The sequence below is a fragment of the Mustela putorius genome, unplaced genomic scaffold (genome assembly GCF_011764305.1).
Source record: "Mustela putorius furo isolate JIRA1106 unplaced genomic scaffold, ASM1176430v1.1 tig00003859_pilon_pilon_pilon, whole genome shotgun sequence".
Lineage (NCBI taxonomy): Eukaryota > Metazoa > Chordata > Mammalia > Carnivora > Mustelidae > Mustela > Mustela putorius.
Window position 1 is genome coordinate 5,818,256 of NW_025422011.1, and position 14,626 is coordinate 5,832,881.

A 14,626-nucleotide genomic window follows, 5' to 3' on the forward strand; every position below is an offset into this window, starting at 1 on the left:
ATATGGAAACATTCCCTTGAGTTTATTATGAGAGGGTTTTATGTTTAACATGATAAAACCACATCCGATCGAGACAGTAGTTATTGGCTAGTAGTTTATATTTGGTTAAGGTGAGGGAGGTCAGGTTTGGGATAAATTGTGGATTTTTAATATTCTGGTTTTCCTACATAGCACATTATTTTAAACTTTCTGTCACTCCATTTGTTCATAGGTAAAATGAGAATAATAATAATAATACCTATCTTTTTAGGACTGTTGAAGAATCAAATGTGTTACTATGTATAGTGTGTTTTCAACAGTTCCTGCCATATAGCAAAACTGGTAGTTTGGCTGTTTATAGTATTTTAGTTTGGAAACCATCTACCTGTTCCTTCTGAATTTTGAAGGCAGTTGCCCATTTTTTACCTGAGATTTAGTATGTTTTTGAATTCCATCTCCATTATAATTCTGAGTCCTTCTTTGTATTCATTGCTTTTTCTCTTAAAAAAGTTTCTTTAGACTCCCCTCCCCCACCACCACCCAATATTTTGAAATTCACCAAGGTGTTCTTTGCCATGAGCCTTCCTTCAGCCATTGTGATGGGTACACGAGTGTCCATGAAATCTGGAAGTGTATGTGCTTTATTTCTGAGAAATTGAATTATTATCTTGATCATTTGCTTCCCTCCATGTTTATTATTCACGCTCTCTGCAACTTCTATTATCAGGATATTAATCTTCCAGGACTGTTTCTTAAATTTCCCATCGTTTCTTTCTCATTTTTTTATGTCTTTTCTATTCACTCTCTATTCTGAAATGCTTAGTTCACTTTATTATATGATCCTTAATATAAGCATGGGATTTAGTCCTTGGTATACAGTGAGTGCTAAAGAAATCATAGCTTTCTCCTCTTCTCTCCTTTCTCTCCCTCTTTCTCCTTTTCTTCTGTGGTTGCTTCCTTTTCTTCTACTTTATTACTGCTATTTCTCAAGCAATATGTTCAATGTCTGTGTTTTCCGTTAAACTGTGTTTCTGCAGCCTTTCTCTGCATGTAGTATATGTTGACCTCTGTCCTCTGTTCAGGGAAATATTAAACAATGTAGAAGTGAACCAGAAAGGTTTTTGTAAACTATCATTTATTAAACACCCACTCTGTGACAGAGAATCTGTTAAATTGGCTTCCTTTAAAGCATAGTAATAGTCACAAAAACCTTTACTGTAACTTTAGTCTTAAGTAATTTTAGAAATAAGGACATCAAGGTGCTGGGAGATGATCAAATTCTGCAAAAATTACAAAATGGGATTTGAATCCTGTTATTTCAGCCTCTAAAACCCGTGCCTTAATTTCTACATGATGCTGCTGGGACACAAACATAAATTCCCAAAAGGGCTGTCAATACTGCGGAGGGAAACCCAGCCCATTAATGGTATCTGGGACACGCTAGATAAATACTACCTAAAATGTGTGGGCAACGCACACCCTTTATGTAACCGCTGTGTACATGTCCCATAGCAAAGTCAGTCTCCTGATGTGTACAGTTGGCCTGGCTTCTGAACCCTTGCCATTTCCCAGCTTCTCTAGCACAGCTTTGACAATGGAGTGTAGCCAAATGACTTCTCCTGGCTGAAATTCTCACCAGGGAAAGAAAGACAAACAAGGATGCAAACTTGTGGTTTCACTCAGGTAGAGGGATTTTTCATTTTGTTGAACACAAAGGAAATTGAATATGGTGGAAAAAAAAAAAAAACACCTAGTGGCTATATAGTCTATATTAGTCTTCTCTGTGGCTAATGATGTATTTGAAATGTATTTTCTTCCTTGTGGGAGAGTGACGTACTTTAATGCAAATTCTCCCCTCCTTGACCTCCCAATGGCTTTCCATCAAATGAAATAATCTTTCTGTTCTGATTTATAAGGCACACATGCCATGACTTACAACCGTAGGGAGTTTTCGTTCACTTATCTATCCATCATCCCATTCACTCCATAACATTTAGGTTGAACCAAATGAAATTGCATATACTCAACTGTTCATGACCTGGGGAATGGTAATTTCATAGGGTTCAAAATAAAACTGAATTCAGAATAAAAGTAACTATGAAATATTTAGATAAACTTAGATGTAAGCATAGATAATTCTAAGAAAAGATTATACGTTTCCCCATATATACAACAAATCTTTGTTGTGTTCCTACCATGCCTTGAATTCTGAGGATATAGTGCTACATAAAATAAATATAGTTATGCCTACATGGAGGTTCAAATCTTTTGGAAGAATGAAAATATACTTAAACCACTGTGGCATGAGAAAGAGGAAATTGCCCTAAAAGGATAATGGAATTTAAGGGGAATGATATGCCTCTCTAATGGAATTTAGAATAGGTTTTATGGGAAAGGGGTATTCAGCTGGCCCTTGAACATTAGATAGGATTTAGTGAGGAAGGACATACCAGTTGAAGGGAATTGTAAATATGGCTAGGTAGGTGTTCAGTTCTGAGTCTTGCACATAAATTGTTTCCAGTTGGCCAGGGAGGCAAAATAGAAAGAATTTCATCCAAAGGAGATGAATATGTGAGTTCACTGTAGGTATGTACATATTTGCTTTGATTTATGCAAAAGGAATAATTCACTGTGACTGCAGAAATCAAGAAGGACTTCTCAGTCAATGTTTCATCTGCTTTGCTTAGGAAGAGGAATATAATGTACATGTGTGGATAATGGAGAAAAGGATCTCCAAGTTGAAGAAAAGCCAATAGGGAAGGAATGGCAGTAAAGAAGTGCATGGCATATTTGGGAGACATGACCATGGTCTGATGAGCCTGGAGATCATATAAGATAGAGATGAGGCTATTCATAAATACTAGACTAAAAAAAGGAGAGGTTTGATAGCCATGTGGAGCAATTTGTGTTATATTCACTTTGGCATTGCTGAAAATATATGAAAAAAAGCTACTTTTCCCTGCAAGAGCTAAGACCTGAAGTAGAGGAAGATATATACTGGCCAGATCATTATTTTCTTATATTAAAATACAATGTTATTCAGTATGAGATGGTAAAAAGAAAACTGAACTTAGAGCTAAAATATTAGTGCCTCGATTAGTGCCTTTAAGCTTCTTTTCCTCAAACCCCTCGGAAGAGCTAGTGATTCCTTTGTCAAGTTCACAAGGTCATTGTCAAGAACATATTCAAGATAATGATGACTATCTCCTTCAGATAAATGTGAAAGTCTGATTGTGATGTGGCAGTTTAAAGGAGTCCCTTTAGCAAAGCATGAATGTCATTGAAGTGAATGTCTCTTAGTAAGCAGCCAGGCCCCACCCAGGTTCAGAGAGGGTATTGATCAAGGGTGTATCATCTGTGGCCATAATCAAGTCTCTTCTTCAATCTGTAACTTCTGTCATGGCTGAGTGTTGTCCTCAAAACTTCCCCAGTAGGAGACCATAAAAACCACAACACAGTCATATTCTGCTGAGATGCCTCTTAGTTCTTTATATGGACTTTGCCAGAAGTTTCTTAGTCATTGCCCCATGTGGGGCAGACAAGGTGAAGATACCCTCACAGTCTGTGGGCAAAGACAGATATCAAAATGGAGCCTAGGAAACTTCAATTTCTTGGAAAAACATTCATCTAGAATCTAGAGGACTTGACACTTAGTCCAAGCCTGACTTCAGAGCTCTGCGCTTAGAATTTGTTCTTTTACATACAAATGGCTATCAGACACATGAAAAAATGTTCATCATCATTAGCCCTCAGGGAGATTCAAATTAAAACCACATTGAGATATCACCTTACACCAGTTAGAATGGCCAAAATTAACAAAACAGGAAACAACATGTGTTGGAGAGGATGTGGAGAAAGGGGAACCCTCTTCCACTGTTGGTGGGAATGCAAGTTGGTGCAGCCTCTTTGGAGAACAGTGTGGAGATTCCTCAAGAAATTAAAAATAGAGCTTCCCTATGACCCTGCAATTGCACTCCTGGGTATTTACCCCAAAGATACAGATGTCATGAAAAGAAGGGCCATCTGTACCCCAATGTTTAGAGCAGCAATGGCCATGGTCACCAAACTATGGAAAGAACCAAGATGCCCTTCAATGGACAAATGGATAAGGAAGATGTAGTCCATATACACTATGGAGTATTATGCCTCCATCAGAAAGGATGAATGCCCAACTTTTGTAGCAACATGGACGGGACTGGAAGAGATGATGAGTGAAATAAGTCAAGCAGAGAGAGTCAATTATCATATGGTTTCACTTATTTGTGGAGCATAACAAATATCACGGAGGACAAGGAGTGTTAGAGAAGAGAAGGGAGTTGGGGTAAATTGGAAGGGGAGGTGAATCATGAGAGACTATGGACTCTGAAAAACAATCTGAGGGGTTTGAAGTGGCAGGGGTATGGGAGGTTGGGGTACCAGGTGGTGGGTATTATAGAAGGCACGGATTGCATGGAGCACTGGGTGTGGTGAAAAAATAATACTGTTTTTCTGAAAATAAATAAATTGAAAAAATTAAAAAAAAAAAGAACTTGTTCTTTTCCCTCTTCATCCTTCTCTTAGCTCTAAGTGTTGGCATGCTTACTTACACCATCTTTTAAGGAAGATAACCTCCAAGTCTTAATTGTCCAGGACTTACCATTTTGCAAAGAATAAATCTGAGACTCATTAAGGGGTTGTGTTTTGCCCAAAGACACTGAGAGAAGTAAGTGACATTACTAGGATTCGAATCTGGCTTGGTCTGACTACAAAGTCAGTCTTCTAACCCTGCTGTGCTGCTGCTTATATTTAAAACAAATGAATAACATCAAACTTCCCTGACTATTTTAATCCACATTTATAATTACAAAACAATGCTAAGATGTGCAAAACTAAACATTGCAGAATTGCTTGGGATAGGAGAAAATAATTGGAAAAGAACATAATTTGAAATGCCCATTAATAGGGGATTGATGAAATAAAGTATAATAGTTTTAAAAGTGAAATATTACATGGTCTTTAAAAACTGTAAAGTAAGACCACATATGTTGATATAAAGATTCTAGGATTCACTGCTAATTATCACCAAAGCAGAATAATGTTAATCATGTGATTTCATTTTATAAAAATGATATAATACTGTGTGTGTTTATTTACAAGCATATAAAAGGAAGGATGTAAAAATAATACTGGAAACTTCTAGATATAGAGAACTGGGAGAGTTACTTTTATTGTGTGTCTATTGTATAGTCTATTGATTTTATTACATGCATAATGTTACTTATTTTTTTGTTTAGAATTAAAATTAGATCATATACCTTGAGAAGGAGCATATTTAAGATTTCTCAAAGCTTCAAAATTCCATGTTTGAAGTCAGAAAACTAACTTGTTTTAAATATCTCCAATGCCTTTCTGAAGAAGGTTCCCCTGTGGCCAAAATTCAGGACACTTGCATGTGTGTGAAAAATGTCTGTGCATGTGATGTTACTTGCAGAGTGACAGCTGGATAGGGGAAACTGGTCAAAGGCTGACTCACAGCAGATGGCCTCACAGGTTTCTTGATTCCTGCACACAGAGCATTCTCAGCAAGGTCAAGGGCAGGCAAGAAAGTGATTCATTAAACTTTTGTGGTTGATGTGCGCTAGATGTACACTGCAAGTCAGCATCTTGTACATGCAGACGTGTGCTGCAGCCTTTTGTTTAAAGGACAAAGATTTTTTTTTTCTTTTTCAAGTAAGGAACTTGGAAAACTGCATGAGTAGGGATGAAGAGCCAACGGTACAGATTGTAGACACAATAGGAATCCCATTGTTCAGGCTCAAGTTACCATTTATTTTTTGAGACATCATCATTAATAATAGTATTTCTCAGTCTGAGCTTCACTCCAATGCACTTGAAGGAATGTAGCTAAAGAACAGTGGTAATACTCTTAATTTGTTATTCCTCATTCAGATGGAAGTAGTGTGGTATACTACTTTGTCTATAGCCAGCAAATACCGATCCTCTAGCCCCAGGAAGCTTATCATCATAAAAACATTTTCTTTTTCTTTTTAGGCAAGCTAATGGAAATCCATCTCCAAGATTTTGTTTATGGGTCAAGTTAATATGAACTAATGGATCAGGAGAAATTGTCAACATCCTGGAAAGGAGACACGATGGCCTCTTAGAGTAGTGTAAAGTTAGTTTTTCATTTGGTTGTTTCCCCTTTACTCACTTTTTTATAGGTGAGTTACGGAAAATTGGAAATCTATTTTGATTTTGCATCAAAGTTACCATTTTAGCCTACCTAATAAGATATTCTTTTGTTTTTCTTTTTCTAATCTGCTAACTGTGGATAATCTCTGAGAATCATAGATCTGTTTTATGTATCTCTTTGCTTTAATGGTTCAGGTTATGGCCAAGAATCCCTATGGCTTCCGAGTCTATATTTCTAACTAGATTTCCCAATATCTTTCAGGATTTTACCTTAATTTTCTATAGAATATCTTTCTCACAGATATCTCATATAATCTGAAACATGCTTTTTCTTTACTTTTTTAAAGATTGCTTTATTTATTTGAGAGAGAGAGAAAATGCATGAGTCTGGGGAGGGGCAGAGGGAGAGAATATAAAACAGACTCCTCACTGAGCATGGAGTCTGACTCAGGGCTCATCTCACAAACCTGAGATCATGACCTGAGCCAAAACCAAGACATACGGATGTAGTGAAAAGAAGGGGCATATGCATAGCAGCAATGTCCATAATAGCCAAATTGTGGAAGGAGCTGAGATGCCCTTCAACAGATGAATGGATAAAGAAGATGTGGTCCAAATTTACAATGGAATGTTATTCAGCCATCAGAAAGGATGAATGCCCACCATTTGCATCGACATGGATGGAACTGGAGGGGATTATGTTAAGTGAAGTAAGTCAAGCAGAGAAGGACAATTATTATATGGCTTCACTCCTATGTGGAACATAAACAGTAACACAGAGGACCATAAGGGAAGGGAGAAAATCCGAAGTGGGAGAAATCAGAGAGAGTGATGAAACATGAGAGACTATGGACCCCGGGAAACAAACTGAGGGTCTCAGAGGGAAGGGGAGCAACGGGATGGGATAACAAGGTGAGGGTACTAAGGAGGGCGCGTGTTATGATGAGCACTGGGTGTTATACACAACTAATGAATCACTGAACACTACATCAAAAACTAATGGTGTACTACACAGTGGTTAACTGAACATAATAAAAAATTTAAAAAATAATAAAGCAAAACAAAATAATAACAACAAAAACCCAAGAGTTGGATGTTCAACTAACTGAGACACCCAGGTGCTCCAACCATTCATTATTTTAAAAATCCACATGTCTTGGGGCACCTGGGTGGCTCAGAGGGTTAAAGCCTCTGCCTTCAGCTCAGGTCATGATCCCAGAGTCCTGGGATAGCGCCCCACATCAGGCTCTCTGCTCAGCAGGGAGCCTGCTTTCTCCTCTTTCTCTCTGCCTGCCTCTCTGCCTACTTGTGATCTGTCTGTCAAATAAATAAATAAAATCTTTAAAAAACAAAAATCCACATGTCTTTAGGTGAACTTCTATGAACTTAAAAATTTAGTTTGTACTGTATACTTGACATGTAACTTCACAAAATGTGTAGCCATACTATTTTGAACATCTGGTATAGCTCTCTTCTTGACTTAATCTCCTCTGGTGATGAGACATTTATTCTTATTGTAATGGTTTTGCCTGCCACCATTGTCTAACTCCTCTACTCAGGGCATGCATAGTGACTAGAAAAATTTACATATTTTCTATAAAATAGATCCCAAGGCCTGGGTAAAATACCAAAGCACCCCTGTGTTCAAGTTCCATAAATACTTGAAGAAAATCATCATTTGGTGGACCTATGTATTTTCAACATACAATGATATTAAATTTTAAAGATAATATATTGGCATGTTATTATTTTATGAACACAGGAAGAAAGAACACATTTTTCTTTGAACTGCCAGTTTTTTTAGTAAGGCAATTTTTACCTACTTCATTTTGCTACTTTTCTCCTAAATGAAATTCAGTGGCAAAATTATTTCTTAAAGTGCTACAGGTCTATTTGGAAGATTTTAAATATTTTTTCTGCTATCAAATTGGCCTTTTATAACCCAAGAAGAAAATACATGACTTCTCTTTTGAAAATGTTTGCAATTACATTACATCTATTTTGATAATTAAGGATATAAGTACTGTCCCCAAATAAATGTGCTAATTTTATAAAAGGACAGATGGATTTCTTTTTTTTAAACTGCTTATGTCAAAATTTCTACCTGACACAAAATAACTGCTGTGACTTTCTACTTAATTACTATATCTGTTTTTTCCTACCTGAGAGTAACAAATATGAATATGGAGAAGTAAAGATTCCATACCTGGAATTGCTGCCTATATTTTGCATTCTCTGGTGCTATGTTCTAGTGAAATATAAATATATATACACATATATCTAATATATATATATATAATGTTACTGTTTTGTTCATATATATATACACATGTATGTGTGTATATGTATATATATATATATGTATTTATATATATATATATAGTGTTACTGTTCTGTAGGTCTACAAGTCCTTGAGTACTACCAAGGGAAGAAACCATTGTGAAAAACACTGATGAAAAACTACAACCTGAAATTAGGTGGGGAGTGTTGGAGTGGAGAAATTCTCTGTAGTAAAAACTGTGTTGTTTAATCAAGGATTAAGGTGGTAGGGGGAAGAAAATAGGAGCTATTTCAAGAGAAATGAACCAGAAGCGTTCAGCACATTGTTCTTATGTAATTTGTTCAATACTTGGTCCCAGGACAGATGCCAAACCTCATTTACTAATATTGGCACCTGTTATGGCATTGGCAAGGACCTATGGTTACAGACTTTGGGTCAGGATCTGATTTTCCTATAGCTCTGGTTTCCCTAGATAATTTGATAGATTTCACTAATGTTCTTGTAGAACACAATCGAATGTTCTAATAGTGTTACTGGTAGAAATAAGTGTTGCAGTTGCTTAAGAGTTCCCAAGAGTCCTTAGACATTAGTACTTGTAATGGTTGTAGTATAGAAGCCTATTATTTGGAATTCCCCAATCCCAACAGACTGATGTAATTTCTTTTCTTTCCCTCTCATTTTTATACAAAGGAAGAGGTGTTTTGTTTTGCTTTGTTTTGCTTTGTTTTGTGTGGTTTGGTTTGGTTTTTAATGGGCAAATCCGGTACAGAATTGTGAGCTCTTGGGGCACCTGGGTGTCTCAGGTGGTTAAGCGGCTGCCTTCAGCTCAGTTCATGATCATAGGGTCCTGGGATCAAGCCCTGTTTTTTTGGACTCCCTGTTCAGTGGAGACCCTGTTTCTCCCTGTCCCTCTGCCCCTCCCCCTCCCTTTGCTTCTCCCCCCAGTCCTTCCTCCCTCCCTCTCTACCCCAACTCCTGTATGTGCTCTTGCTCTTGCTCTACTTTCTCTCTTTCTAATAAATAAATAAAATCTTTTTTAAAAAAAGAAAAGAAAAGAAAGAATTGAGAGCCACATAATGGGTAACCAGAGACATGACAACCAGACCAGTAAGTCTCTCTGGACAACTAACATATATTTGGCTGACCATTCTTCCATCCCCTAGTCCCTGTAGGCCACTTTTCCTGATGTTATTTTTTAATTGATACATAGTTAACATAAAATATTATGTTAGTTTCAGGGATATAACATATCGATTCAACAATTCTGTACACTACTCAGTGTGTACCATGATAAATGTAGTTACCATTTGTCACTCTATGATGTTGATATTATTGCAAGATTATTAATTATATTCCCTATGCTGTACTTTTCATCTCCATGAATTCCTTGTTTTATGAATGGAAGTTTGTACCCCTTACTCCCTTTTAATTTGTTTAACCCATCCCCTCCCCCACAACCTACCTTGGCTGGCTTTTATGACAATTGAATTCCTAACTTCACAGTTATATGTGTTGAACATATTTCCTTGTCTTCATGTTTGCTCCCTGAAGGCCTGTGTCTATTCTCTTTAATTTGTTCATTCTGAGGCTCTTAGATTATATTGGTTGTCCTTTTCCTTATTCAACTAATGGAAGACTTCTGAATCATGTTTATGCCATCTATAGGGGACCGATTTTTAAACTCCTTCCCAGATGAAGGCTATTTCAATGTTTTGTTAGTTTAATGATGCAGGGCATGAATATAGAAAGTAGGCATATTTGAGAAAAGAAAGTTTATTTTTTAAAGTTTTTGTTTGTTTTTTGGAAGGGAAGTGAGAGGTGTAGAAACTACTAAGAATACTTTAATAGTATATTAAAGGTACTTTATTCCTAATTATAGAAATATTTGTATTCATAATAAATGATGTGAAAAGAACATAAAAACACAAAGAATTTGAAAATGACCAGTGTTTCTACCACTTAAGTATATCCAATTCTTTAACATTTTGGTATATAACTTTTTAAATATATCCCACCTTTGCTGATTAAAATCATGGACTCTGTTTCTAGACTATCTTGGTTTGAACCTTTGCTCCGTCACTTCCTAAGATTATAATTTTAGACAATCTACTTAACCTTTCCGTGCCTCAGCTTCCTTATTTGTAGTAAGGGCAGTAGTAGCACTTACCTATTTATTTGGTATCTTATAAGAATTAAATTGGTTAATATATACCTGGCTTTTCAACTTGTGACTGGTTACATTAATGCGATTTGTTACCGTTACTGATAATGATGGTGTTACTATATAATAGACCAATAGACTTGAAAAATTATGTGCTTTTCTTCCAATTGCTTAAATAAACTCCTTTTAACAGTTAGCAGTCCATTTTTGAACTGAGTAGTTTCATTGGAAGAAACTAACAAATCTTAATGAAGAGTATTGCTTTATAATTGATTTTTTGAGCCCCTTGAACTTGAAAAAAATAACAACAAATACATTATTTCTTAAGTAATTTTGAGAAACACCTTGTTGTTGGACATGATTGGTTGATTCCATCAAATTTGAGTGAGGTGAGACATCTAATAATTCAAATATTTTTAAACTTCTCCTTTTGGACTTAAACCACCACAACAAAAAAGGTCATTTCTTTTATTTGACCATTCAACTTCTTTTTCCACTAGCTCACACATCTGCTCACCTTGCAGACCTAACATCATTCTTGAGAAATGAACTTCAATCATACAGAAGAACCTTATATCTTTCTTTTACTTCTTGGAAGCATCTCTGTGGATTTTATAATTATTTAAATGGATAAAAATAATGAAAATGTCACTTTTTCTCAGTAATCAAATTAAACAAGTGCTAGAAATAGGGCTGGGACTAGAATATCTTTGGCCACATGTTGGAGAAGTAGCAAAAATGTTGCAGTTTATTACCTAATACTTGATTCTTATAGTTATGTAAGTATAAACTCTGAAAGTGTTTAGAGCTTCAGAGCTACTTGGTGGAGTAATGGGAAAATAATTCTGTTCACCAAAGCCTCCAAAGAGAAAAAGAAAAGCCAGAGCCTTTCTACCAGCTAGAACAAAACTCTTGAGAATGCATAGCTTTACTTCCATGAATTGCATCATCACATTTCATTTTAATATTAATACAAACAAGCTGGACTAGCTGGTTTAGTATCTAGGAGACCTTACTGAACCCAATTCATTCTCTGCCCCAGAAGGAAGAGAAGGGAGTCTAGCATAAGATCATTTCTCTTTATGCGGCAGCTTTATGTTCCCTTCTGCGTGGAACATATGTTCCCAAAGTGTGGATCTCACTGAATTAGCAGAAAGACTTCATGAAATTAGGTGAGTTTCAATACAAAAGGAAAATTCCCTGGTTACTCACTTTTTAAATAATTTTTCAACTAGAACATAACCTTTCTGTTGGTTGTGAACCTTTTGTACAAATAAGATTTCGTCTAAGTGTTTCTGTTGGTGGTTTTATGGCAACTAGAGCAAAGTTGCATCTAGAACACATGAAATGTCTGTGGGCAGCAGATTATACATTCCAGCAGCTCTAGGTTTTCTTCATATTCTATAAGTTCAGAAGCAATTCTATTTCTCCATATTTGCAGGAGCAACACATCTTGGATCTGCAAGAAATAAAGATACGTGGGAGAAATTAAATGATTTAATAGAATAACTTCATAATTTTTTAAATGTGAAAGACTCAGACAAAGAATTTACTATGGGAGATGGCTGTAAAATTATAAGCGATTACTATCAACACCATACAACGCTCTCTTAATCCAAGGGATTTTGCCTTATTACCCAAAGTAGCCACATACACTATATTCCCTTATAGTGGGATGTGCATGGTAGGGAAGATCTTTAAATAATCCTCTTCTGGAATAAGGAAAACAAAAGAGTTCACAGCCTTTCATCAAATAGGCCCTGAGTGACAAAATACAGCCCATATTGTAGTAATTTTCCAAACAAATCAAGACCTCTGATTGAATAAGTTGGGCCTGAGGCTTCCTGCAATTTTAAAGACTATCAATAGAAGCATTGTGGCACAGTCTTATTAGACTCATTGGAGCTATAATTAACCATTGGAGAGAAACAAAAATGTTAAAAAAATCCATTATGATTAATTTTCACAGGATGTCTTGGAAACCTTACAGGAAGAATTAGTAGTCTGCCTATTTATAATTAACAGATCGCAAACACTAATGCATTTTCCCAACAGGGACTATTTAAATGGAAGGCTTTGTTGATGTGAGACTTAAATACATAGGCTTGAGTCCCTGAAGGATGTGTTTTACAGAGATTTTCAGATGATACAGTATGTTCTCCTGATTGGAGGTCTTGTCATTTCTCTTCTTTGAAGCAGTCGTAGGGGAGAATCTCCTTGGCTTTCTTTGCCTAAGGCAAGCATGTGCAAAGTGAGGACTTGGGATCTCATGTTCACTTTGGAGAGAATCCAATCCTGCAGCCAGTGCAGACAGAGCAGGAAGGATTTAGCTCTTCACTTATGTGTTAGAGTCCAATTTCTAACACGTTTATGTCTGGAATTTAGTGATCATCTCAGCCAATCAAAATTGGCAGAGAAACTAAAATCTGTATACATGGGATTAAGTAATTGTCATAGAAATCTAAGTATTCGAGCTGACAAGTATTAAGGTGTTAATGTCTCTTTAGGGCTATAAGAAAATAAAACCGTATTTTACAACAATTCTAATTTGTAAATAGTAACGTCAAAAGGGAAGTTACTGGTCAAAAACTGCTAATGGAATAAATTTGTCCTTGCCTCTCATCTTGTCCAGACCACTTGTGGAATATCTATTCTAGATAAACTCTCTAGATTTGTTCTGTATCATGAATTCTGTATCATGAATTCCTTCAGTGACAACCACTGCTCTCTTTATCATATGGTCAAGAGCCATTATACTCTAGCCACCTCTTATAGATATTGTCTTAGTCCTTTGTATTTTCTGATAGTGCTCCAATTTATAAGTTACCTAAAATTTCAGGACCTTCCTATATTGTTCCTGTCTTTTCTTTTTTCAATCTGAAAAATTCTTGCTCAACCTTAAGTATTTCAGGCACATACATAATTCTTACTTGAATCTGTTTTGGCCTCTCCTTGCCTGTTGCTACCTTTTGGGTTAATAATACATCCCGTATCCATGCTAATATGACATCTAGTGTGTGGCTCTATTATCATGTCTATAAATTTGTACTGTAACACTTGGTAGACATGGATTATATATTCCCAACATCCAGAGAATGTCTGTCCCATTTTTGTCACCACTTCTGAGGGTATCTGACTCAGTAAATGTTGAATAAAAAGTCTTGTCAATGTATTTAGTTGACACATATATAGTATACTTGTTTATTTCACCTTGTGAAAACATTTCTGTGTTTTCCATGCTCCCATTTAACATGGACTCAACAAAGGATACTTTTTTTTTTTTCTGAATTGAAACTTGAGCTGACAAGTGGCAGCTAAATTCTAGAAATATATCTGAAATACAGAGGAGCAGAGTACCTTATGTTAAAAGTCTCATTGACTTAGTGAGCATGCCAGTTAAAGGAGAGAGAGAGAGAGAGAGAGAGAGAAGAGAAATGAAAGATGTAGTCAAGAAGTTGCTAAAGTAGGGACGCCTGGGTGGCTCAGTGGGTTAACGCCTCTGCCTTTGGCTCAGGTCATGATCCTGGGTCCTGGGATCAAGCCCCACACTGGGCTCTCTGCTCCGCGGGGAGCCCGCTTCCTCCTGTCTTCCTCTGCCTGCCTCTCTGCCTACCTGTGATCTCTGTCAAATACCTAAATAAAATACTTAAAAAAAAAAAAAAAGAAGTTGCTAAAGTAAAATTACAACCTTGCTTTTTTATTGTACTGCACTTTAAGTGTAGCAAATTAGGATAGGGAGAAGCCCAAACCACTTTAGATATTTGTGTGTAATAGACCATGTACTTTTTGGATGACACAGACTAGTTATCAATGAGGAGAGACTAACCTAATTACTGGCTCATACCTTAACTAAAGCAAACATTGCATTTGTTACAACAGAAGTTTAATCTTTTTTTTTTTCTGGTCTCCTCACTAGGCTAAATTATTTATAGCTATAGATATTAAATAACGGGAGAAAATGGTCTAAGATTTCAAACTTGATTACTTTCATTTTCTTACCTGTTAACCCTATTAATCCGCAAGCTTATAATTTG

The 14,626-nt window shown here is 36.3% G+C and overlaps 1 protein-coding gene across 1 annotated transcript in view; it reads left to right on the forward strand.

Moving 5' to 3' along the window:
- LOC101677814 overlaps positions 1–14,626 on the forward strand; it is a 1,019,668-nt gene that overhangs the window by 594,621 nt on the left and 410,421 nt on the right. The gene's annotated exons all lie outside the window — the stretch shown is intronic.